The 24,997-nt window shown below is 40.5% G+C and overlaps 1 long non-coding RNA gene across 1 annotated transcript in view; it reads right to left on the reverse strand.

The window, feature by feature from the left end:
* Positions 1–2,371, reverse strand: part of LOC140519289 (uncharacterized) — a 43,200-nt gene extending 40,829 nt beyond the window's left edge. Inside the window, exon 1 of the long non-coding RNA XR_011972158.1 lies at positions 2,167–2,371. This is a non-coding gene — a long non-coding RNA (uncharacterized lncRNA). The remainder of the gene's footprint in view (positions 1–2,166) is intronic.
* Positions 2,372–24,997: the final 22,626 nt, after the last annotated feature.

Genomic DNA, 24,997 nt, shown 5'->3' on the forward strand with positions numbered 1-24,997 from the left:
AAACATCTCCTTTTCACTCCTGCCTCTTCATAGTGGAAAGGAGGGAGCTAGGGGGTACAGTGAATAGAGTTCTGGGTCTGAAGAAAGGAAAATGTGAGTTCTAATCCGGCCTGCTGTATGACCCTGAGCAAGTCACTTAACTGTTGTCTGCCTCCGTCCGGTCAACTGTAAAATGGAGACAATTATAACGTAGAGTTTTACAGAGTTGCCTAGACCACTGTGGTGTTGTGGGCTGTGTAGGGTCACGTGGCCAGCATATGTCAGATGCAGATGCTGACTCCGGTTCTTCCTGGTTTGAAACCAGCTTTCTCTCCACTATCTCTTGCTTCGTCTCCTTATAGTCATCATCATCATTGTCCCCTTTATTGTGGGTTCTTCTCACTAGACTGTGAGCTCCATGAGGAACTTATTTAAACTTTGTAATTCCATTAGTGCTGGGCACTGTGCTTTGCACATAGTAAGTCCTTAGTAAGTATTCGTTGAATTTGTTCAATTGAAGGTAAAGAGGGTAGGGATTTGAGTCAGGTAGGGTTAATCAGGCTAGGCTTCTTGGAGGAGGTGAGGAGGTTTTAGAAGGAGTTTGGGATAGGACTTATTGAAGAAAGGAAGGTCTTCCAGTTAAGGCAATGGCAGAGAGGTGAGTGTGAATTGAAGTGAAATCAGGCTGTGGGCAAATAAAAAGTTGGTTACCTCAGAAATGATCTTACATTGTATTTATCTTTCACTCCTTTCATAAAAGCTTTCCTGTACAACATCTCATTTGATCTTTACCATATCCTACATATTATATTATCCCTATTTTACAGATACCTGGGGAACAGAGGGGTACAACGATTTGGTTGCCCAAGGTCAAATGGCAGATTCAAATTTTCCTTTTTTTAACATTTCTTAGACTGGTTTCTTATCCTAGCAGGCTACAAAACAATTGAGGTTTGCTCTGGCAGAGGTAGGGTGGGGTAGGTTTAGAGGTGAGATGTGTAGAGGAAGACTTGCGTTCACTGGAGCCTTATATGAGTATCCTGGCATGGTCTAGTCATGAAGAGATTAAGACCTGGAACATAAAATAGCCTTGTATGCTGAAGACAGCAATGAATTTAGAATCAGGAGACATAGGTTTGAATCCCTTTTCTTTCATGTATTACTTGGGAGACCTCAGCCAAATCACTTCTAGTTTGGGGCCTCAGTTTCCTCATCTGTGAAATGAGGTCAGACTACATGATCTTCATAGTCCCTTCCAGTTTTCATTTCTATGATCCAACGGACTAAGCTGGTTGCAGTAAGTGTGAAACTAAAGGATCTTATTGGAAAGATGTTGTCAAGGAAGCCTGAAGAGGATTTGGGGACTCACTGGGCAAGAAAACCAGGGAAAGATTCAAATAGAATCACTCTCAGTTCACTTGGATGGAGAATGTAAGCAGAGCCGAATGGAGCAAATTGTCAGCTCCAGCTAGTCTGCTTATTTATTATGCCGGATCTGGACCCCAGGAACTGGCCTTATTGCAAACTCACAGTTTCCTTGAACCCAGGAGCTGAGCTTCTGTGCTATGGACTGGGCTCTTTCCATGGTGAAGGCAATCAACTTTCCCCCCAGAGACCACAGGTCCAAGAAGTAGGGTGTGCTGTGCATATGGAGGGGTCTGTGTACAAGCAAAAGCCCCAATCCCCATCTGCAGTGCCTGCAGTGCTCATAAGGACGTTGCAAAGATTCATCATTTCCTCTGCTCATTTTTTTCTAAACAAATATTTTGCATTTTACTCCTTGCTCAGGCAAACCTCATCCACCTTATTCACAAGACAGCTTAGGGTTGTCACCAGGCAGCCAAAGGAGCAGCTTATATTGTTCGGGAAAAGATATTACAATTTTATCTACTTGTACTGTTCAATAAAACATTAGTATCTCAGCATTTTTATTTAACAATAGGCAACCTTAGGCCAGTAATTATGCAACAATTATGATCATAAAAACTGTCCCCTGCTGCTCACCTAGAAACAAGAATATATTAAACCAGTACTAACCATCTAAGAGGCGAGCAGCAAACCCCACTCATTTTTAATGTCCCTGCAGTGCACCATGGGTAGCTAATAATTCACCCTCTAATTAGTATCCCTTCTGCTGCTGTTGGCGCAAGGACAGACAAAGAGGGAGCCGCTTCGTTACAAACTTGCCTTGGTAATCTTTAAATGTCTTTCTTCTCGGCAGGTTGGATGCACCGAGCAGGGGCAGGATGGAATTTGCAATTAAAGGCGGGTTGCTAGCTTGGGTTGTCCTGACAGTGCATTCTTAGCCTAATGAGAGCTCCGAAAACACCCCAGAAACCCATCCGCCTGGCCGTTCCTCTTTCGGGGCTGTCGTGTATTTCTTCCTGATTGTCCTTCATTAGCTGTGGCAATAAAAAGGAGTTGGGGGCGGGGTAGGGTTACAAGATGTAGGGAAGGAAAGGAAGACGTGACGGGAAGAAGATGAAGTAGGCACTCAATAAGCAGGCGGCCAAATGTCAATGTTTTTCCCCACTCAGGGTGTTTGGTAAATATTCCTACAAAGACCTGATCAAAGTGTAGGGCAACAATATAGGGGTAATGAATTGGTACACTGAAAATGTGGCCTTCAGGGAGGAAGAAGGAGAGAAAAACAAAGTGGGGGAGAGGAAAAGAGAAGAGGGGAAGGAGAGAGAGAGGGAGGGAGAGAGAAGAGGGGAGAGAGAGGGAAGGAAGAGGGGAAAGGAGAAAGAGAGAGAGAGAGAGGGAGGGAGGGAGGGAGGGAGGGAGAGAGAGAGAGAGAGAGAGAGAGAGAGAGAGAGAGAGAGAGAGAGAGAGAGAGAGAGAGAGAGAGAGAGAGAGAGAATATATATATCTCATTTAATCATTTAGCTGGGTACTGATTCTACCACGAAGGAGTGGAATGGAAAGTAGACCAAACCCTCTTTAGAGCTGTCTTACCTTGGATGGGGAGAACCTTGAGACATCTTTGGCTCCCCACTGTCTTGCAGTTAATTCCTCAGTGGGACTGGATGATGAAGTTAGGCTTGACAAGGAAACATCACCAAGGACTTTAATCCCGTTATTTGAGGCGGGATTGTATCCTTCAAGAGCGTCCGAACTGAGCCACACATTGAGGTGTTAGGGTTTAGAACATTAACTGTATCAACATTAATTATGAAGAACTTTTCCTTGCTCCTATAGACTTTTCTTAAAAAGCAAACAACAATTCCCCTTCCCCATACAAAAACTTAATAAACATAAAAACAAATATTGCATAAACAAATGAAGATCATACAAAAACTATAACCTCCGTGTTAATTACTTGTTATGTCTGTAGTAACAGTAATAACAATAGCTTGCATAATGCATTAAGGTTTGCAAAGTGCTTATCTCATTTGATCCTCACAGAAACCCTAGAAGGTAGGTGTTATTATCCCCATGTTACAGATGAGGAAATTGAGGCAGTCTGAGATTAAGTGATTTACCCAGGATCCCACAGAGAATAAATTTAGTCTAAGGCTGAATCTGAACTCAGATTTTGATTCTGGATCTAATGCCCTTTGCACCGTGCCACCTAGCTGCCTAGCATGCACATAGCAACAGGGACTTTATCCCCGTGTCCGATTTTGATATTTCTTCCTTCTGTGCTTTTGGGGACCAGGAGGGAGGGAAAGGGTTGTTGTTGTTATTATTGCTCCACTTCCAGGAAAGATCTATACTCTCATTAATAAAGGTACTCTCTACACTAGAGTAGGATGCAACCTGCCCACGCCTCCTCATCTTATATGATACTTCTCTATGACTTGCCAGAAATCCTCCAAAGAATATCTACCCAACATTCCATGCATATTGTTCCAGTTCTGCTCTTTGCACTCTGCTTCACTTGCATAGGTTTTCTTGTTTGTTTTTATATTCTCTTTTGTTTGTCATTTATAATAGCATAATATTATTCTGTTTTCTTAGGATCATTGAGTTAGAACTGAATGGGACATTAAAGGTCATCTAGTCTAACTCTCAATTTTATAGGTATAGTAATAGCTAGCATGACATATCACTTAAAAGGTTTGCAAAGTTTTATATTATGTAATTTGATCCTCGCAATAAACCTTTGAGGTAGATGCTACTATTTTTTCCATTTTGCAGATAAGGCTGTGTGGTTAAGTGACCTGCTCATCCATGATCACACCCTCTGAGGTGTGATTTGAACTCAGGTCTTTAAGCTCAGAATTTTATCCATTAGGTTACCTAGCTGCTATATTCCAATGGTCTGTTCATATGCCATGACTTAGTCTGCTATTCTTTAATCATTGGACCCATGGTTTGTATCTTGTTTTCTTTTTTCTGTTGTGTGAATATTTGTCCTGACTATTTTTGTACAAATAGATTTTTAAATAAAAAAAAATACTATCCTTGGACTATGTATGCCCAAAAGTATGTATAAAACTGTGCATACCCTTTGATCTAGAAATAAAGGAAAAAGGACATATTTGTACAAAAATATTTATAGCAGTTCTTTTTGTTGTGGCAAAGAATTGGAAACTGAGGGTATGCCCATCATTTGGGGAATGATTGAAGAAGTGATGGCGCGTGATTGAAATGCAATACTATTGTGCTATAAGAAATGACGAGCAGAATATTTTCAGAAAAACCTGGAAATATTTACATGAACTGATGTAAAGTGATATTGGCAGAACCAGGAGAACATTATACATAGTAACAGTAACAAGAACTGTACAGTGAACCTGTGAATGATTTAGCTATTCTCAACAATACAATGACCCAAGACAATCCCAAAAAACCATGATGAAAAATCCTATTTGCCTCCAGAGAAAGAACTGATGGAGTCTAAATTCAGACCAAGGTATACTATTTTTCACTTTCTTTTTCTTTTGGCTTGAGTTTTCTTCCACAAATGACTAAAATGGGAATATGTTTTACATGACTGCACATGTATAATCTTACTGTCTTGGGAGGAGAGGAAGTAGGGAGAGAATTTGGAACTCAAAATTTTAAAAAACACTAATGTTGAAAATTGTTTTTACGTGGGATTGGGGAAAAAATAAAATATTTAAAAATACTATCCTGGGGTTATAATTCTCATATAAGTCAATGGGTCAAAGGCACAAAGGATTTTGTAACTTTTACCATATATTGCCATATTTGTAATAAGATTTTCATAGATAAGTGTGTCTCGGTTTAGTAACTCTTATTTTGCTTTCTAATATTGAAAGCAGTGAACATACCTCTAACTTCCAAATGTATTAATTAGGAGCTTGGAAATGAGACTACAAGGTGTAGTTGACAAAGCCCTAGTTCTGAAGTCAGAGGACCTGGATTCAAATCTCACCCCTGTGGCAATCTTCTGTGTGACATTGGCCAATTAATCATCAGTTGAACCAATCGGTCAATCAGTCAGCATTGTACTGCACTTTGCTAAATGCTGGAGATACAAAGATAAGAATGAACAGTCCCTGATTTCAAGGAACTTACATTCTAGCAAGTCAATTAACTTCCCTAGGCTTCAGTTTCCTCATATACATACGTATATACACATACACCTCCCACATATATAACACATGTAACATGCATGATTGTATTACATATATACATTACATTTGTGTATGTATATGTGTGTATATCTCTATATCTTCAGACAACCATGTGTTAATGTCATATTGTCTATATATTAATACCAGGCACATGGCATTGAAAGGAGATATGCTGTCAGGCAGGTGCTTGATCTTCCAGGCTCCCTTTCTTGGATGGTTCTCAGCTGAGAATTTCAGCTTAGCCACCCCAATCTCTTGTTTACTTTTCCTCTGAGACACAATCAGCTATGGACTGGTTGGGTGTAAAGCTGGACATTGCACAGACCAACGACCTCAGTCACTTTGCTGTAACAATGGGGGTTCATCCAGTTCTCCTGGAGGCTGTGGCAATACCTGATTGATCCTTCCAAACACTGTACTGGACACCTTTGTTGACAGTTCATGCCATGCCTGTTGCATATCTTCATTAGGACATTGCGAATCAGTCATCAGAGTGGTCTGTCTATCTATTACATATAGAGACCTATATGTGTGTGTATGTACACATGTATTTATGTCTACATCTTAGACCTTTTGTCCTCTCATTAATAATGATAACATTTATATAAAATGTTTGCAAAGTACTCTAATTCACAAAACTATGGGAGGTCGAGATGGGAAGTATTATCCCCATTTTGCTTATGAGGAAATTGAGGCAGAGTTTAAATGACTAGTCCAGGGTTTACTTGGCTAAGTAAGTGCTGGAGGCCTATTTTGAACTCGAGTCTTCCTGACACTAGGTTCACCATTCTATCCACTGTGCCATTAAATGCCTCATTAGCATATTTGATCAATTTAGGGGATGAGATGAGGGACAGGAAAATTTTACTGGTGGGAAGGCACAGTAGAGTCAATAATAACAGTAGCAACGTTCATGTATACTGTGCTTTACAGTTCACGGAGCACTATGTTTATAGCAACTCTCTAAGGCAGGTACTATAAATATTTCCACCATAATACAGATGAGAAAATTAACCTTCAGGAGAAGTGACATCAATAGTCACGTAGCAGAGCCTGGACTCAAAGCAGGATCTTCTGACGTCAAGTCCAGACTCTTTCTGCTGTGGATCTTCTTTGATGAAGGATGATTCTTGAGTGGCTGGCGAGATAGCAAGAGGGATCCTGACTTGGAAGGAGAAGCTCAGGGTGGTTGGCCAGCAGGGCTGGGGGCATTTGGATGTGCAGGTAGGAGGAAAGGAAACAAGCATTTATATTGTGATTACCACGTGCCAGACTTGTGCTAAGTGCTTTACAAATATTATTTCATTTAATCCCCACAATGAACTAGGAATTCAGGGCTATTATTATGATCTCCCCTTTATATTTGAGGAAACTGAGGCAGACATAGGTTAAGCGACTTGCCTAGGTTACAGATAGTAAGTCCAATCTGAGACTAGATTTGAACTCAGTTCTCTTAGACTCCAGGCTCAGCCCTCTATCCATTGTGCCATCTGGAATTACCTAAGAAAAACTTAACTTCCTACTTTACTCAGGAATGTCCTGCTTTTCTATCTTAGAGCTCACATAAACTCTTCTCATTAGATGGCATGACAAGGATGGAATTTGATTTTTTGGGGGATGTTTGTTCCTGTACCAAATACTGATTCCATATTTGCATATTCAGGGATTATAGTCAGAGCTGGAAGAGACCTTATAAATCATCTGGTCACACCTCTCCCCTTCCCCTCATCATCCTATGGATAAGGAAAATGAGTCTGAGAAAGAGAAAATGAGTTGGTCAAGGCCACAGCCTTGTCCACTTCAGGGATGGTATGATGAAATTCATGAAACAATGGCCATTTAGAGCTGGAATGTAGTTTGGAGGGCATCTATTCCAATGTCCTTATTTTATAGACAAGGCGTCTGGGACCCAGAGAGTTCAGTGCCTTGTTCAAGTGATGCAGATAGCACAGAGTGAAATCTCCCTGAGCCAGGAACCCTGCAGGAGTCATATTACCAGCTCTGCTCTGATCTGTGTGACTCTGAGTACCTCACATCTCATCTTGGATCTCAGTTTCCTCATCTGCATAATGAGGGGATTTTAGCTCTGACATTCCGGGAATTCAAGAGTCAGTCTTGAATTTGTGTACATTTGTGTACAATGTTTCTTAACTCTCTTGTCTTCTCTCCATTAACATATTAGTGGATACAGCACTAGATTTGGAGTAGAGAAGTTGTTGATGTTGTTCAGTTGTTTGTCACGTCTATCTCTTTGTGACCTTGGGGTTTCCTTGACAAAGACACTGGAGTGGTTTGCCATTTACTTCTCCAGCTCATTTTACAGATGAGGAAACTGAGGTAGATAGAGTTAAGTGAATTGCCCAAGGTCATACAGCTAGTAAGTGTCTGAAGTCAGATTTGAACTCAGAAAGATGAGTTGCCCTGACTCTAGGCGTGGCATCCTATCTACTGCACCTCTAGCAGGATTTTAAGACAGAGTTTATACTTGACATCTGGTATACTTTCCACCATGCCATATCATACCATACTACATCATACCAAGTCATCCCATCCCATCCCGTGCCAGGCCATGCCATGTCATACTATCCCATCCTATCCCATCCCATCCCATCCCATCCTTCTTAGAGTTGAGTCATGTTTGGTCAGTATAGTCAATCAACATGACTGACCTCTTTTCTTTGTGTAGCTCCTCCCTGCTACAAGTAAAATGGATCATTTCTTTCATCAGACATTGCTAGAATGATGCTGATTTCAGTGAGAGTCTCCAACTGAATGCTCCATATTGGAGCAGGAGAAAGGCATGAGTATATTTTTTCCAGAGAGGCCTGGAAGATTCCCTAGGAAGATGAATTCTTTTGAAATAGCTGAATACAATTAAACATCCCATATTAAACCCTGGCCTTTAAAAAAAAGGCATTTTTTTCTCTGTCATCACCTAATTAAGCTCTGAACTCTGACAACCCAAGCACTTTATAGGAGAAAACATTTCAGCTTAAAGCCAGATCTGTTTCTTGAGACAAGAGAGAGAGCATACTGGTGTCTTACTAGGAAAGTAATTGTCAGGCCCTCTCTTTCCTCTGTCCCCCCACACCTCAGAGGGTGACAGTTAAAACCCCTCCAGAAGTGCTGGGTCTGAATTCCCCTGTTAGCTTAGAGCTAGTCCATCCACAGCAAACTGACTGCGAATCCGGTCAGAGAGCAGTGAGTGTTCTTTAAAGCTAGAGAAGTAGACTGGGCAAGGTAGGGCTGGGGTAGTAAGGCCTCAGCTGCTCCTGCATAAAAGGCAAACAGCCCAAATCTTCAGTGTTAGCAGACTTTCTGTTGCTTTCAGAACTAGAATCATGGGATTTTCGAGTTGTAAGAGACTGACCTTAGAGGTCAGCTGATCCAACCCCCTTATTTAAAGTAAAGTCTTAGAGAGTTCCTTACCCAAGGTCATGCTAATAGGAAGCAGAAGAGCCAGAATTAAAATTTGTTCCTCTGATTCTAAAACCAGGGCCCACACTCTACTATGTCTGCCTGAGGTAACTGTAGGTCCTACTCTGCTAAGCCTTTGGCCCCAGAGATTTTTTCAGGCGTCGCCTCAGACTTTTTGGTTGAGGAAAATATCTTCTCTCCTGCACTGTTGCCTGACTTCACAATGACCTGTATTTAATGACCCAGACCCTGAGTCTTTATAACCCCATATCTCTACCCTTGTCCAACTGGCCCAGGTACAAAATCAGTGTGAACCAATGGTTAAAGTATATCCGTAACTCTCTCTAATCAAATGTCTCCATGAACTGCATCATCACTATTACACATATTATGGTAGCATTTGGTGACGACCACTGAAGGTAGGCCCATCATGTATCCAAATCATTATGGGGTGCTATGGGTGGACAGAAAGGAGAAACAAAAGATATAACTGCTACTTTTGGGAAATTTCCAATCTGATTGGGAAGTCAGGGTGACCAAATGTGAAAGCAGCATGAGAATATAGATTAGAACAGCAGTAAATGACAAGACTGGGGAGAAGTTGAAAGGTCCTTCTTGCATCATTGTATACTCTAACTGAATTTCAAAGGGCTTTCCAAAGCTGAAACTAGGGTAGTCGAATTAGGGCTTTGACCTAGAGCACCAAATTTAGAGGTACTTATATTAATTGCAGCGCAGCTAGGTAGCACAGTGGAGATAAGAGTATCAGGCCTGAAGTCAGAAAGACTCATCCTCCTGAGTTCCAATCTGGCCTCAGGCACTTACTAGCTGTGTGAGCCTGAGAAAGTCATTTCACCCTGTTTGCCTTAGTTTCCTCATCTGCAAAAATGAGCTGGAGGAGGAAATGGGAAACCACTCTGGTATCTTTGCCAAGAAAACCCCAACATGGAGCCACGAAGAGTTGACATGAATGAAACTGAACAACAAAAATAGCAGTTATAGCCCTTCAACAGCTAAAATAAAGTTTAGGATCTAGTTAGCAGAAATCACTAGTTAACATCAGAAGTACCAGATGAAGGGCTATAGCAAGCTCCTCCTTTACCTTAGCCCACCCCCCGAAGACATACTTTGTGCCTCTTGCCCTGGGTACATTTTGTGGTATTTATGCTAGGTGCAAAAATGTGTGCGAGACAGCTTGGGGACAGCTGTTTGGTTTTTTTTTCACCCTATGAAATATAAAGTCCTCTCTATTTTTTTACCCCTCCTTTTTCTGCCACAAATAATGAAAAAGTATTTCCCTTCTTTTCCAGGTCCCTGAAGGAGCCACTACCTTGTAGTGAAGACAAAGATAGTTTGGCTCTTGCTGCCTTCACCAGGTGTGAAGAGGTGATGCCAGCACACATACTTGTCAAACTTGTTGGTTGATCCTTCAGCATTAGAGTCCACGAGCTCCAGACCCACGTAGTTTTTTTTTCTTTTTCTGTGGAAGTAGTTTTAATCCCAAGAAACAAGGGTGAATGACAGCAGAGGAAGAGAGTGCTATATGTGAGACTCATCCTTTAGTTCCTGTTTCAGGACTAGTGTGGGCACCCATACATCCCCCGCCCCCCCCATCTCTCTGTGTCTGTCTCTGTCTCTCTGTCTGTCTGTCTGTCTCTCTCCCTCTCTCTCCCTATTCTCCCCCTCCCCCTCTCCTCCAGAAAGATGTCTTGTTTAAGACCAAGGGAAAGCAGAATGTTAGAAACCTTATAAAAATAACAACTTAAAACAAAAAAAAAATCCCTTTATCCTGCACATTTATTCTTCAATGATTAAATTACTGTAAATTAGTCCTATTTACAGCATAATAAATGTCATTAAATGACTAATCATACACCTGATTATACAACCCACTCCTCCCCCCCCCGATGTATTTGCTGCTTCTTGCTCTCCATCAATCCAGCATCAACACTGAGATCTCATTAAGGCTGATGGATGGCAGAGAAAGATTCCTAGTCATGGGACTCAGAGACGTGTCCAAAGCATTTCAGTGTTTGCCTGAGAGCCAGCACTGCCTCAGAGAGGAAAGATGCCCAGAGAGGTGACATGTCCCTGAGAAGCAACGTCCAAAGCATCTCCTAGCAGACCTACCCAGGCTCACTTCCTGTACTTGGGCATGGGTCTTAGCACTGAGTTGGAGGGAGTTTAAGAGTGTTGAGGGAGTAATTTGGCTGAACCTACAGATGGGTTTGGGGAGCTAGTGGTTTGCTGGGCAGGGGAAGTGGGTGAGTTGAAATGATGTGGTCCTGGGGCCCACAAATGGGATATTATAAACCTATCTGTCACAATAAGCACCACTGATTCACAAGAGCCTGTCAGCTGTGCACGGTCCACCCTCAAAATGCAGAGAAATCCAAACTGAATTGAAAGCACAAAGTTTTATTAGGAGAAAAATCAGACATTAATGCAGAGGCACCCCAGGACAAAAGTACAAGGAAGCCCACAGCCAGAAAACCACAAAGGGGAAGTTCAGAAAGGGGTTGGGAAAAAGAATGGACAGTCTTTCTCAGGAATACAGAAGCAGGATATTTTGCAGAAACATCTGACCAAAAGGTTGATTTAGGCCAGTTTGGGGTGTGCAGCTCAGGAAGTTCATCCAGTGAATACCAGTGAAAGCATCTAGGAGTGAGCAAGACTTTGGTTCATTGCAGGTTTCTGATTGACTCCTTTCAGCAAACAGGCTTCCTCTGTGCCTAGTGCACCTGCCACGTAAAGTAACTCAGAAAACAGACATTAATCACAGGAGTATTTTCACATGCTTGTCACCACTCTTTTCCTTTCCAGCCCAGACTCCTCTGGAAATGGCAAACATCTCCATTCCTGGGTAAGGAATAGTCAGCCCTCAGTTACGAGGAAGTAGTTTACTTCGGTGGAAAGAGTGTTAAACTGGGAATTAGGATGCCTGAGTTTGAGTTCAAGCTTAGATACCTGATAGCAATGTTGTCATTGATAAATCATTAAGCTCTCTACTAATCTGTAATATGGGGATAAAAATTGTGCTTCATACCTTGCTTCCTTCAAGTCCCAGCTAACATCCCACATTTGACAGGAAACTTTTCCTGATCCCTCTTAATCTAGTCACTTTCTTCTGTTTATTGTCTCTAATTTGTCCCACCTATAGCTTGACTGTTCATAGTTGTTTGCATGTTGTCTCTTTCATTAGACAGTGAGCCCCTTGAGAGCAGGGACTGTCTTTTATCTTTTTCTGTATCTCCAGCACTTAGCAGTGCCTAGCATGCAGCAGGATCATATTGTTTACCAATTAAGTGAATGATAGTGAAGTTAAATGTATTAATATTGTTTCTAGTTAATATTAAATCATGGTATAAGAGTGGTCAAGTCACTTCATTTCTCTGTTTCTTCATCTGTCAAATGGGGTTTTTGTGAAGAAAGTTACTATATAACCTTAATACATTAGGAAATGTGAGTTATTATTATTAATTCTAACTCTGTGTTGGTAGTAGTGTGATCATGGGAAGGGATAAAGGAAACAAGCATGTATTTATGCTAAGTATCTTACAAATGTTATCTTATTAGTGGCTATGTCCATGTTTTCTATTGAGGAATCTGAGGTTAAGTGAGTTGCCCAGGGTCACATAGCTAGTAAGTGCCTGAGGTCACATTTGAACTCAGATCTCCTTGACTCCCAGTCCAGTATTATATCCACAGAGGCTTATGTGGGCAAGTCATGTTAACTGTGTGGCCTCACTTAGCCATATTATTAAGTGGGCATGATAGTTCTTATCCACTCATAGGGTTATTGTGAGAATCAAATGAATACTGGATGTGAATGATTTTGAAGATTATGAAATGCTAGGCATGTCCAAGGTACTCTCCCTGGTCAACCAGTCTAGGCGATTGGTTATCCATGTTCCTTGGACAAATCACTTAACCTCACAACAGCCTTAGTTTAAAGCACCTTTTTTGTTGTTGTTTTTTTGAGATTTAGATCCCTGCATAGTTTGGCTCCAGCCTACATTTACTAGCTATGCTCCCTGGGGTAATTCACTTAACGTTTGCCTGCCTCAGCTTCCTCAACTGTGAAATGTGCATAGCAACTATCTCTCAGGGTTGTTGTGAAGATCAAATGAGATAACATTTGTAAGGCACATAGCACATTTATACTAGGCTGGCAGCATATTCCTCCTCATGGGCTCTACATTCTAGACTGTCCTTTCATCCTTGAAATGCTGTTCCTTCTCATTTCTGTCCCTTGTAATGTCTAGAACACTTCAAGTTTTAGTTCAAATGCTATGACCTTTAAGAGAACATTTTCCCTCCTTACAATTTTTTTTTAACTGTATCTTGTATTTACTTTCCTGGATACTAGTGAACAGGCTGTATTCTCTCAAATAGGATGTAAGCTCCTCAAAGGCAGGGACTGTCTGACTTTGGTATTTGTATCCCCAGTGCCTAGAAGAGTATCTAGCACATTGTAGGCAGTTAATAAATGCTTATTTATTATTTTATCTTGTTATATTTATTTTACTGCTACTATTACTACTACTACTACTACTACTACTACTACTACTACTACTACTACTACTACTACTACTACTACTACTGCTACTACCAAATCATCTGTAAAATAAAGATGGTAGACCAGTGGCTTTTAAAGTCCTTACCAACTCAGAAAGCTATGATTCTAAGATCAGGTAAAAGGCCAATAGCCAATTAGCTTCTTACTCTTCAGGGAGGGACTGGGCAGCTCACAGTGGGACTTCTGCCTAAAGAAATCACAGTGCTGTGGTAAAGATGCAGCATTTTAATAAGGGCATTCACATATGAAGTCTTTGCGCTCATTGATTAGGATATACCTTGCTTGACAGAACGGAGGTATTTTTAAAAAAGAATTAATTACTTTTTATTTTTTATTTCACTTTTATAAGATTTTTGAATTCCAAATTTTTTTTCTCCTCCCTCCCCTCCCCATCCCCAAGACGGCATGCAATCTGATGCAGGTTATACATGTATAATCATATTAAACATATTTCCGCATTAGTCATATTGTGAAAGGAGAATCAGAGCAAAAGGGAAAAACCATAAGAAAGAAAATAGTAAACAAACAAACAAAAAAAGAAAATAGTGTGCTTCCATCTGCATTCAGATTCTATAGTTCTTTCTTTGGATGTAGATAGCATTTTTCCTCGTGAGTCTTTTGGGATTGTCTTAGATCATTGCATTGCTGAGAAGAGCTAAGTGTATCAGTTATTCTTTATGATATTTTCCTGGTTCTGTTCACTTCACCCAGCATCAGTTCACATAAGCCTTTCCATGCTTTTCTGAATTTCACTTGCTCATCATTTCTTATAGCACAATAGTATTCCATTACATTCATATACCACAACTTGTTCAGCAGTTCCCTAATTGATGGGCTGCCCCTCAACTTCCAGTTCTTTGCCACCACAAAAAAGAGCTGCTATAAAGATTTTTGTGCATATGGGTCCCATCTCTCTTTTTATGATCTCTTTGGGGTATAGCCCTAGTAGTAGTCTTGCTGGATCAAAGGGTATGCATAGTTTTACAGCTCTTTGGGAATAAGAACAGAGGTATTCTTGAATGCAAGGTCTGCAAAATATTTTCCATATGTTGAATCCCATTTTCTTACCTTGTAAAAATGAAGGGAATTTATAGAAAGGCGTTTGGAGTGGTAAAAAGCCTTAAAATGATGTTGTATTAGAATGAGGATCAGTTGGACAATGTTTTGCCTGGTGAAGAAAAGACTTTGGAGGGGGGATTCATGATGAATGTCTTCAAGTATTTGACTGACATGCAGAAAAGGGCTTCTTTTGCTTGGCCAAAGGGGACAGAACATAGGGTGGCTGGCAGAAATCACTGGGAGATTGATTTTAGCTCCCCATAAAGCTAATCAATTTTTGCTGTTGTTGTTCAGTTGTTTTAGTCCTGTCATTCTTCGTGACCTCATTTGAGGTTTTCTTGGCAAATAGCAAACCACTCTAGTATCTTTGCCAAGAAAGCTCCAAATGGGATCACGAAGAATCGGACATGACTGAAAAATGACTGAACGACAATAACTGGCAAAGATACTGGAGTGATTTGTCATTTCCTCCTCCAGCTCATTTCACAGATGAGGACACTGAGGCAAAGAAGATTAAGTGACTTGCCCAGGGTCACACAGCTAGGGAATAGCAGCTTCTCCTCCTAACTAATAGGGTTGTCCAAAAGTCGGCTAGGCTGTCTTATGATTCAGTGAATTTTTCCTTTCTGGAAGTCTTTAAACAGAAATGGAATAACCATTTGGGTTGTTTGTAGAGAGGAATCTTAAATAGGTTTAGGCTAGAAAAGATGCCCTTCAATATCTCTTCCAGCTCATGGATCTTGTGATTCTGATGATGGGACCAAATTCCTCATCCTCCCTCCCCCTCTAGAGAAACACTACATGAAATGAATGGGACTAGTATTTAGGAAGTATCTAAGTGTAAACATGTTAATTTTCTGAGAGAGTTTCTCAATCCTGGGGTTGTCTCCACCTTATAGTCTTCTCTTCTGATTACTGATTCCTTGTCCTGGAACACGTTATATATCAGGTAACCAGACCATGATTACTGCACTCCCACCTCCACTCCTCACCTTGATGCAGTTCAGACAGCCTCACTTCAGTCTCCAGCTTCTCTTTATGTGTTGTTTTCTCTCATTAGAATGTAAATTCTTTGAAGGCAAGTTTTTTTGCTTTTATTTTGTTTTTGCAGCCCTTAGCACACTGCCTGATAAGTAAGTACTTTATCTATCTGTCTGTCTATGCATCTATCATCTTTCTGCTCATCTATCATATGTGTGTCTATCATCTATCTATCTATCTATCTATCTATCTATCTATCTATCTATCTATCTGTCTGTCTGTCTTTCTGTCTATCATCTATCTATCTACCTATCTATCTATCTATCTATCTATCTATCTATCTATCTATCTATCTATCTATCTATCTAAAATGAAAATGAGTTATAAGTCACAACTATGAATGCAAAGTAGCTGTTTTTCCACCTTTGAAACAATCGTTTTCACATCTCAGGTGAAAATTGTTTCTTTGACTAAGCTGTATAGCACGGGAAGGGACCACCCTCTTGGCTGCTTGCCTGTTTCCTGGTTATTGGAGAACTTTTTCCCCCTGACTTTTAGAAATGAAGGGGTGGAACTCGACTGAAGGAAAGAGGTTACAAAACAATATAGAATGTTCATGGGAGGCATCAGCCTCCTGAGATGATGATATTCAATTGGATAATAGAATCACAGCATTAGAAGGGATTTAAGAGGCCATCTAAATCCACCCAAGGCAGGAACCACCTTAAAGCATCCCCAATGGGTGACTTATTGAATTCTATGAGAGGGAGTGAATGCCAATCACCCGTTGAGATCTTAAATGGAGAATTATCTAAAAGTGGAATGGGCTGTTTTAGGAAGTGAGTAGGTTCCCACTCATTGGAGGTCTTTAAGCAAAGGCTGGGTGACCACTTGCTGGGCATGAGTTAGAGGGTATTCTTCATCTGGTCCAAGTTAGACTAAATGACTTCTTTGGCCCCTTCTGACTCTGAGATGCTGCTGTTCAGCAAGACAAAGAGACTAAAGAACCACAGGGCCTCAGCCAGGTCAGATTGCAGAATGCTCACTTATTTCCCAGGTGGCAACGTTTGTTCTTTCCTCTGACCTCATATAATGCTTTGTACCTCTCTTTTGCTATTACATCAAGGACCCTTCTGGCTCTGAAACTATGGTCCTCTATTCTACACTTCACTCTGGCTGCTGTATAGTATTAAATATTTGTGAATTGTCATATCCATTCTGCTGGAAGGCAGAGTAACTTATTTATTTGTATCTCTCTCAGTGTTCAACACAGGGTATCCCACACAACAGGCATGACGTGGTAAGGAAATTCAATTAAACAAGTAATTATTAGGCACCTACCACACACAAGGTCCTTTTCCAGGTGCTGTGGGGGATAAAAATATGAATGGTGATCACCTGCATGTATATAAGTACTTCAAGTTGTGTGAAATGTTTTTCTCGCTACTACTCATAAATAAATAGTGAAGCAGATTATCCCCATTTTACAGATGAAACTAAGAAACAGTGAAACTGGAAGACTTTCCCATGGTGATACAACTACCAGACCTCAGGTCAAGGAGTCTAGCACCAGACTTAGAGTCAGGAGAGCACTACATTCATGTCCTACCTCTGACACTTACCAGCTGGCTAATTTTGGGCAGTTAATATCTCTGAAGCTCAATTTTCCTCATCTGTAAATGGGGGTAATGATACCTGTTGTACTTACATCAGAATGAGATAATGACATGTCAGATCTGTGTATCACTGGGTAAGTCACTTCACCTCTGTCTGCCTCAGTTTCTTTATTTGTAAAGTGGGGATAATCATAGAACCTACTTGCCAGGGTTCTTGTGAGATCAAATAAGAGTAAATAAATAAGAGTATTTGTAAAGTACTTTGAAAGTCCTAATGGGCTATTTAAAGTCTAGTACAGTCTTATATAAATGGCAGCTTATTGCTTCTCCTGTTGCTGCTACTACGACTGCTACCACTACTACTACTGCTGCTGCTGCTATTCTACTACTAGTACTGCTACTACTCTTAGTTCCTCCTCCTCCTCCTGATACTACTGCTTTTGCCATTATTATCCTCACCATTCTACCCCTCAGTGAGACAGCTCTGACCTCACAAAATTTATACATCTTTACTTTTCCCTCTTATCAGACATGTATAATTCCCAATCTATTTAAGGAAGATCTTTACTCAGCTCATATTACTGTTTATCCACAAGCACCTTTACCATCACAGCTACCCGACAGCCGTGGCAGGCATCTCAAATCATTACTCTATGACATATCACTACTCTACCAAAGTAAAAGGGCACAGGATTCATCATCTGGTAGGATGTGGAGGACTGCTGTAAGAGTGCTCTAAAAGTGGAGGACTGCTAAAAATATATTTAAGGTCTCTAGAAATACCAGATGCATCTGTCCATCCCACTTGAATATCCTGGTGATGCTATATCTGAATGAAACCCATTTTCTGTATCATGCACAGTCCTGGCCAGATTGCTATCTTTACCATGGAGGTTGTTTTCTTAGAAACACCCGGGATTTCCAGACCAAAGCATTTCAGTGGGATGCAGTGGTTCTGAGTATACTTTAACCTGCATCTAAACATATTAGATCCTCTTGAATTGGTGGCATCATCCAAATGAATCAGCATCTGGCTTCAAAACTGTGCATAAGAGGAAAGCCTGTGTTCTGCAACTGTATGCACCCTATGTGCAGTCTAGGCCAGGGGTGTGGAACCTTTGGGGTGGGGAACCTTTGACTGGACCTAGAGGGCCACATGTGACTTTGAGGGCGCAGGTTCCCCACCCCTGGTCTAGGCAATATGGTATAGAGAAAGGAGCATTCGATGTAGAGTCACAAGACTTTGGCTCGAATCCTGGTGATGCAATGTATCATGCTATATGACTTTATATAACCATTTGTCAAGTGAGGAGGTTAGACAACTTACTGTCCAAGTTCCTTCTATTAATCCTACTAATGTATGGAACTACTGTACATTCATACATTCATATTCACTTATAAATTATATTCACTTATAAATCCATCATATTCACTTCTTATAAATCCAAGAGCCTTAGGAATGGCACCATGATCAGGTTACGCCAATGAGTGAAAGACCCACACCTCTGTGTAGCTATCTGGTCATTAAAAAGAGACCCCCAAATCCTGGACCCACAAGGCTAAATGTGGGCAGTTGTCAGGCACCAATGGTCCTTGGCCAAGCTGAGCAGGATCTGAATTCTACAGGCCCTTTCCTATTTGTCTGCCTTTGTAGTCACAGATTGGGTGGCCAGGTCAGTTAATTTGCATAATCTATGTGACCTAGTTCACAGGTCTCTAAAGAGTTTGTGGCAGGATGCTGATTCCCAGGCTGTGTGATCCTGAACACTGTCAAGCTGCCCTGATTGTCTGACAGATTCCCTTTACAGGGGAGTACTGAGATAATGAAAGTGGTGAGGATCCAAAATAAGGAATCACAGAGTATGGGAGAGTCAAGAAATGCAGAAAGAATTGGCAACTGAGTGAAGACCTGAGTTGAAGCAAGCCATTGGAAACCATACTGAAAATGGAAACTGAGGGATAGCTAGATGGGCAGAGCCCTGGTCCTGGAATTAAGAGGACCCAAATTTAAATCTGGCTTCAGACCCTTGACACTCACTAGCTGTGTGACCCTGGGCAAGTCACTTAACCCCAGTTCCTTTCTCTGCACTCCCCTCAAAGTCTCATTTCCCTGTCTCTTTATCCAGTTTGTCTTAGTCAGTCAGTCGCTTAATAAAGAAGTATACATTGAACACCTCTTATGGTAAACTATGGTGCAAGGTGTTGACCACTCAGATTGTTGGGACAGGGTTCAGGCAAGAGCATCCTATATGTAGAATAATGGTCCACAGCTGTTCCAGAGGGCAAGGTCTGGATATTAGGAAAGGAAGGAAATAAGCAGTTATTAAGTGCCACTGTGTGCCAGGTGGCAGCTAGGTGGCACAATAAATAGAATGCAAGGCCTGAAGTCAGGAAAACTCATCTTCCTGAGTCCAAATCTGTTCTCAGACACAAATTAACTGTGTGATCCTGGTCAAGTCACTTAATTCTGTTTGCCCCCATCTCCTCATATGAAAAATGAACTGAAAAAGGAAATGGCAAAGTGCTCCAGTATCTTTGCCAAGGAACCCCCAAGTGGGATCATGAAAAGTTGAACATGACTGAAAAACAATTGAACCATGTGCCAGGCACTATTCTAATATTATCTTATTTGTTTTTACAAATATTTACAATATTATCTTATTTGTTCCTTACAGCAACCTTGGGAGGTAGGTGTTATTTTTAGCCCCATTTTACAACTGAGGAAACTGAGGTCATGTAACTTGCTAGAGTCATAGAGCTAGTAAGTGTCTGAGGCTGGATTTGAACTCAAGTCTTCCTAACTCTAGGTCCAGTGCTCTATCTAGTGTGCCACCTAGCTCTCAACTTTGGTTAGGCAAAGTGAATGTTGGTCAAAGGTGAGGTAGCCCCTATTCCTCTAATACATGCAATCCTTAATGGTCAGAAATAGACCTGGACATTTTCATTGCTATATCTCCTAGTAGAATATAAGCTTCTTGAGGGCAGGGACTAGTTTGTTTTTGTCTTTACATCACCAAAACCCAGCACAGTACCTAATAGGTACTGTATGAATACTTGGCAAATGGAATTGAGAATGGGATATAGTGAAATGCATCTCTTTCAGAAATTCCATTTCCTGAAGTTGGAAAATGATGGGAAAGGTTTCTATCCAAATATTCTTAATTAAGAACATTTCAACTTTTCCCATTGCTTATGACTGATGAACCTATTCTGATAATGACATTTACATTATTATTATCTATGGAGAAACTTTTACTGATTCCACAACAATATTACTGATATTTTAGTCAGATTATATTAGTTAGCCTCTGACAAATCAGAAAAAGATGGCTATTGATGAAGAAATTAATCATCTAAATCTAATTTTCATTGATCAAAAAAAAAAATAAAAACTTAAAAAAGACCTTCTTGAGGAGCTGCCATGCATTGATGTTTATTACTGAGATGATTAATAGTTTGGGACTGGGGATGAAGTTTTTGTTTTGTAATTCTGGGGATGTATTTCAAATTTGAAGGCCTTCCTTTGCTTTTCACAAGAGAACCTTCTCTCCACGTTAGCCCTCTGGTTTCTATGGTGCCCTCGGGATCAGGAGATTCTCCAGGTCAGATGCAATTCAGGAGTCTGTAAATTTGGGGCCATGGAGAAGCCAACTGCTCATGTTTATATGGGGCAGTCCTTCTGATCCTTCCTCTACACTTAGGGTCGTTTGGCTCTTGAAAGATGAATATGGGAGATGGATTTGTTGCTCTCTAATCAGCCAAGAGGAGACATAGAACAGCTCAGTGTATCTGTTGAACGTCCCGGCTATATCATGGCAGGAGAGTATGGATGTTTGACTGATTCACTGCAGAGATTTGAATAAGCTCCTGACTCCCTTGATAGGTTTGAGGAGGGGAATGATCCCTTTTCTCCTTACCTAGAATTGCTGTCTGAGCTCTGAATCTGCACTCACAACAAGTGGATTCCAGTGTTGACTCCATCAATTCCTGCATGTGCGATCTTGAGCAAATCATCTTATCTCTTTATCCCTTCGTTGTCTCATCGGTAAAATGAGGGGTTTGGACTATATAAAATCTAAGGTCTTTTCCAACCTTAAATGTTAGAAATTCTATTATTTTGGTTGACCAGCCATCTTTAAACTTAATGCCTTTTCTCTGAGATTATCCCCAATTTATCCTGTATATATCTTGTTTGTACTTAGTTGTTTCCATGTTATCTCCCTCATTAGAGTGGGAGCATCCCTAGACCAGGCACTGTATTTTTTTTCTTTCCTTTTATCTCCAGCATTTATCACAGTGTTTGGAACATAGTATTTAATAAATGCTGGTGGACGTACCAATTGACTTAAAAGAACATCCTCTCTTGTCTCCTCCAGCCTTATCCCATATATTCCTCTCAGAGTGGGGCTAGCATAAATGACTCTCCATAATAGGGGGCATACACTAGAACCCCTGTAGAACTCCAGATTCCCAAACTGTGGGAGAAGTGTCAATAGCATCCTTTTCAACCATTCTGACCATTTATTTTCTCAAGTATTTTACTTTCTCTTCCTGTGGTTAATGTTCACCAATAGTCATCTCAAACATTAGCCTGTATGACTAACTAATATTTATGGTAAAACAACTAGGCCAGTAAAGTGGTTGGGAATATGCTTTAATGATAAGATAAGAAGGACTTCGAATTAGGACCTTGAAGGTACATTTATGCCCTAGTCGGCTATTTTCTACTCTATGGATGTGACACCAGCTTCAAAAGCCCAATTGAGTGGAATGGGAGAAAAAGAGCTGAGTTGAATTTGGGAAATTGTGCAATGCTTTCCATGACCTCACCTAAAGTTATTGCAAATGTTTTCCCAGAAATCATGTCTAGAAGTGAATTTTGGAATACTACCATCTCCAAAGGCTCAAAATTGTGGGTGACCCAAAGTATAATGGAGAAGTGAACAATGGCCCCAAGTAGGTTGCAGAATTCTTTTTTTTTTCAGGTCAGATTTATATGTGTATATATTTACATACTTTTATAATTATACTTTGTATAATTTGAGTTTCGAATTCTTTCCCTCCCTCTTGCCTTTTTCCCACCCATTGAGAAGGTGAGCAGCGAAATGATATCAATTTTACATGTGAAGTCATGCAAAATATATTTCCATAGATGGGAGCATTCAAAATAATGATCTACATGCAAATGGTGTTTTAAGCAGTATCATTGAGTATATGAAAGACCAGAAAGGAATGTCAGCCTAGAGAGAATGAGAGATGACTGATGGACAGCCTGAAAGCCACACTGGCAGTGTGAGCTATACAGAGACCTAGGGGAAGACCTCCAGAATGCTGAGGAGATTCTTTGTGGAGGACCTTGGAAAGAAGTTGCATAGGAGGAGAAGGCATGAACAGGTTGTAATCTGCACTGCTGGAGTGAATATTCCTTGATGAGCTTTCAGACTCACTGAAGTATATAGAGGTATAAATAAAAGAAAAAGAAGAAGGAGAAGAAGACACAACATATATTTAACTATTTGACACTAATAGAAACCAATCCTTCTTAAGTACATCTGTGCTTGGGATTGGAGGACAAGAAGGTGAATAAATAGAATCCCTGCCTTCTAGGAACTTACAGTATAGTTAGGAGCTTATGATTCTAACGATGGATTACAAGACTCGTATGAAATAATTAGACAGTCATGAGACGTTTTTGTATCAAGGGCTGGATCTCCTGACTTTGGATTTCTCTGATTTTGATCCTAAAATGAATGATATCAAAACATTAATGCGATTTCTGCTTATTACTTCTTCCTGCCAATGCCAGAACTTTCTAACTTAGTTTGGCCTTCAGAGAATGAGAGAAAGAAAATAAATAGAAGAGAAATCTCACATCTTTTAAATAAGTTACTGTTGTGGGCCACTGGGAACAGATAGGAGAAAGATTTTTTTAATGGCCCTCAATGATTTATTTTTGAGGGCCTCTGCATCAGGAATAATGAAAAAAGGAGGACATGGAAAGGAAAAATCAAGAAGGAAAATGTTCTCCTATGAACTTTTAATTGTAAATGTATATAAAGCAGTTACAAAGCTCTGTCCTCCCATACGTCTTTCAGACTGGAGTAATGGATTAGTAGTTCTCATGTAAGGTAAGAAGGCTGATGAGAACAGAGGATGGGGCCCTCGATCAATAGGAACACAACTTTCTCATCTTCTGTGTGTCCTCTGGATGAACTATTTACTTGGACTTGATTTTAATTTACTAGTTAACAATTAGAGCCTGCTAAGAGGGAGACTCACTGGCTTTATGCTGCCCAATTATCTTTGGAAAATGTATTTCAGTGATTTGAACTTTTAATTGCAACTTAAATCAAATGCTCATAGACTCAGGAGCCATTGAGTGGATGGTACCAGCTAATGATATACTGCAACCATTGTCACCAGCTTCCATTTCAGAGGGAAAGGGACACAGAGTCAGGAAAGAGCTCCTTCTTTCATTTTTTCCCTCTGTTCCCTGTTCTTTTCAGCTTGAACCTTTGAAGACACTTTTACCATAAATCTACTTCAAAGCTCATACCTCAGCAGTGTCGCAGACCCTGAAGCTCATTTCAATCCGGCCTTAAATAGGACATTGGTCAGATTTTGTTTATAGAGATCCACTCCTTATGCTAACCTGCTTTGAATGTTAGAGAAGGCCAGAGTATTCATACTCTGACAATTCTGGATCAAGGGGAGCTTTCTTTGGAATTCAAATTTACCAAATGGACTCATGTTTCTGAATTCTTTATGCTGCAGATCTCAGATCTGTAGCACAGTTCTATGGTCTCCCACAGTGAAAAGGGTGTGTCATTGAGACTGATTCATTTATAAATATGGGCCATGCGTGAGAGCTAGGAGCAAGGCAAGCCTCCTTCAGTTAACTCACTATGTTTAATAAAAATTGTCTTCCTCTTATGGACAGCCAATTTGCCAATTATCTGCAGAAAGTATAGACTAGATGCCTTTAACTTAAGCTGTGGTACCATAGGCTAAAGACTTCTAAAGCAGTTTGGTTTCCTCTGAAGGAAGAGAGGAGGCTGTTGTAGAATCACAAAAGTGATGGAGTTTCCTAACCCACAGCAATTCACAAAAGCATTTTTATCAAAGCATCTGCCTTTGCTTTGGGAGGGGGTCAAAGGTCATCCAAGAATCACAAAAAATATTAGAGCTGGGAGAAGTCTTAGGTATCATGAAGTCACAGGATCATAGATCTAGAGATGGCAGAAATCTCAGAAGCCATCTAGTCTAACCTACCAGATGAGGCATTTATCCTAGATAAGTTAATGAAATAGCCAAGCTGCAAGCCTAGGACGTGTGTCACATAATACTAAGATTAATTGAAGGTATATAGGAGCCTATTCTGTGGTCTTGTTGTTGTTCAGTTGTTTCAGTTGTGTCTGACTCTTCATGATCCCATTTGGCAAAAATATTGGAGTAGTTTGTCATTTCCTTACTCAGCTCATTTTACAGATGAGGTAAACAGGATTGAGTGACTTGCCCAGGGTCACAGAGTTCCTATTTGTCTGAGGCTAGATTTGAACTCAGGAAGATGAGTCTTCCTGACTTCAGGCCTGACACTCTATCTACTACACCACATAGCTGCCCTTTCTATGACCTAGTAGACCAAAAAACAGGGAAGGTACAGACCAGGAGCCAGGGCAGCACATGGAATAGCCAGAGAAGCTGTTCATTGATAGATTTCTTCCCTCCTTAGAGATGTTCCCATTGTCTTCCTTATGTAGAACCAGTTAGATGTATAGATTTTCTTATTAGGTGTTACCAGAGGATGAACTCTGTGA

The sequence above is a fragment of the Notamacropus eugenii genome, chromosome 1, assembly GCF_028372415.1.
Source record: "Notamacropus eugenii isolate mMacEug1 chromosome 1, mMacEug1.pri_v2, whole genome shotgun sequence".
In the NCBI taxonomy this organism is placed as follows: Eukaryota; Metazoa; Chordata; class Mammalia; order Diprotodontia; family Macropodidae; genus Notamacropus; species Notamacropus eugenii.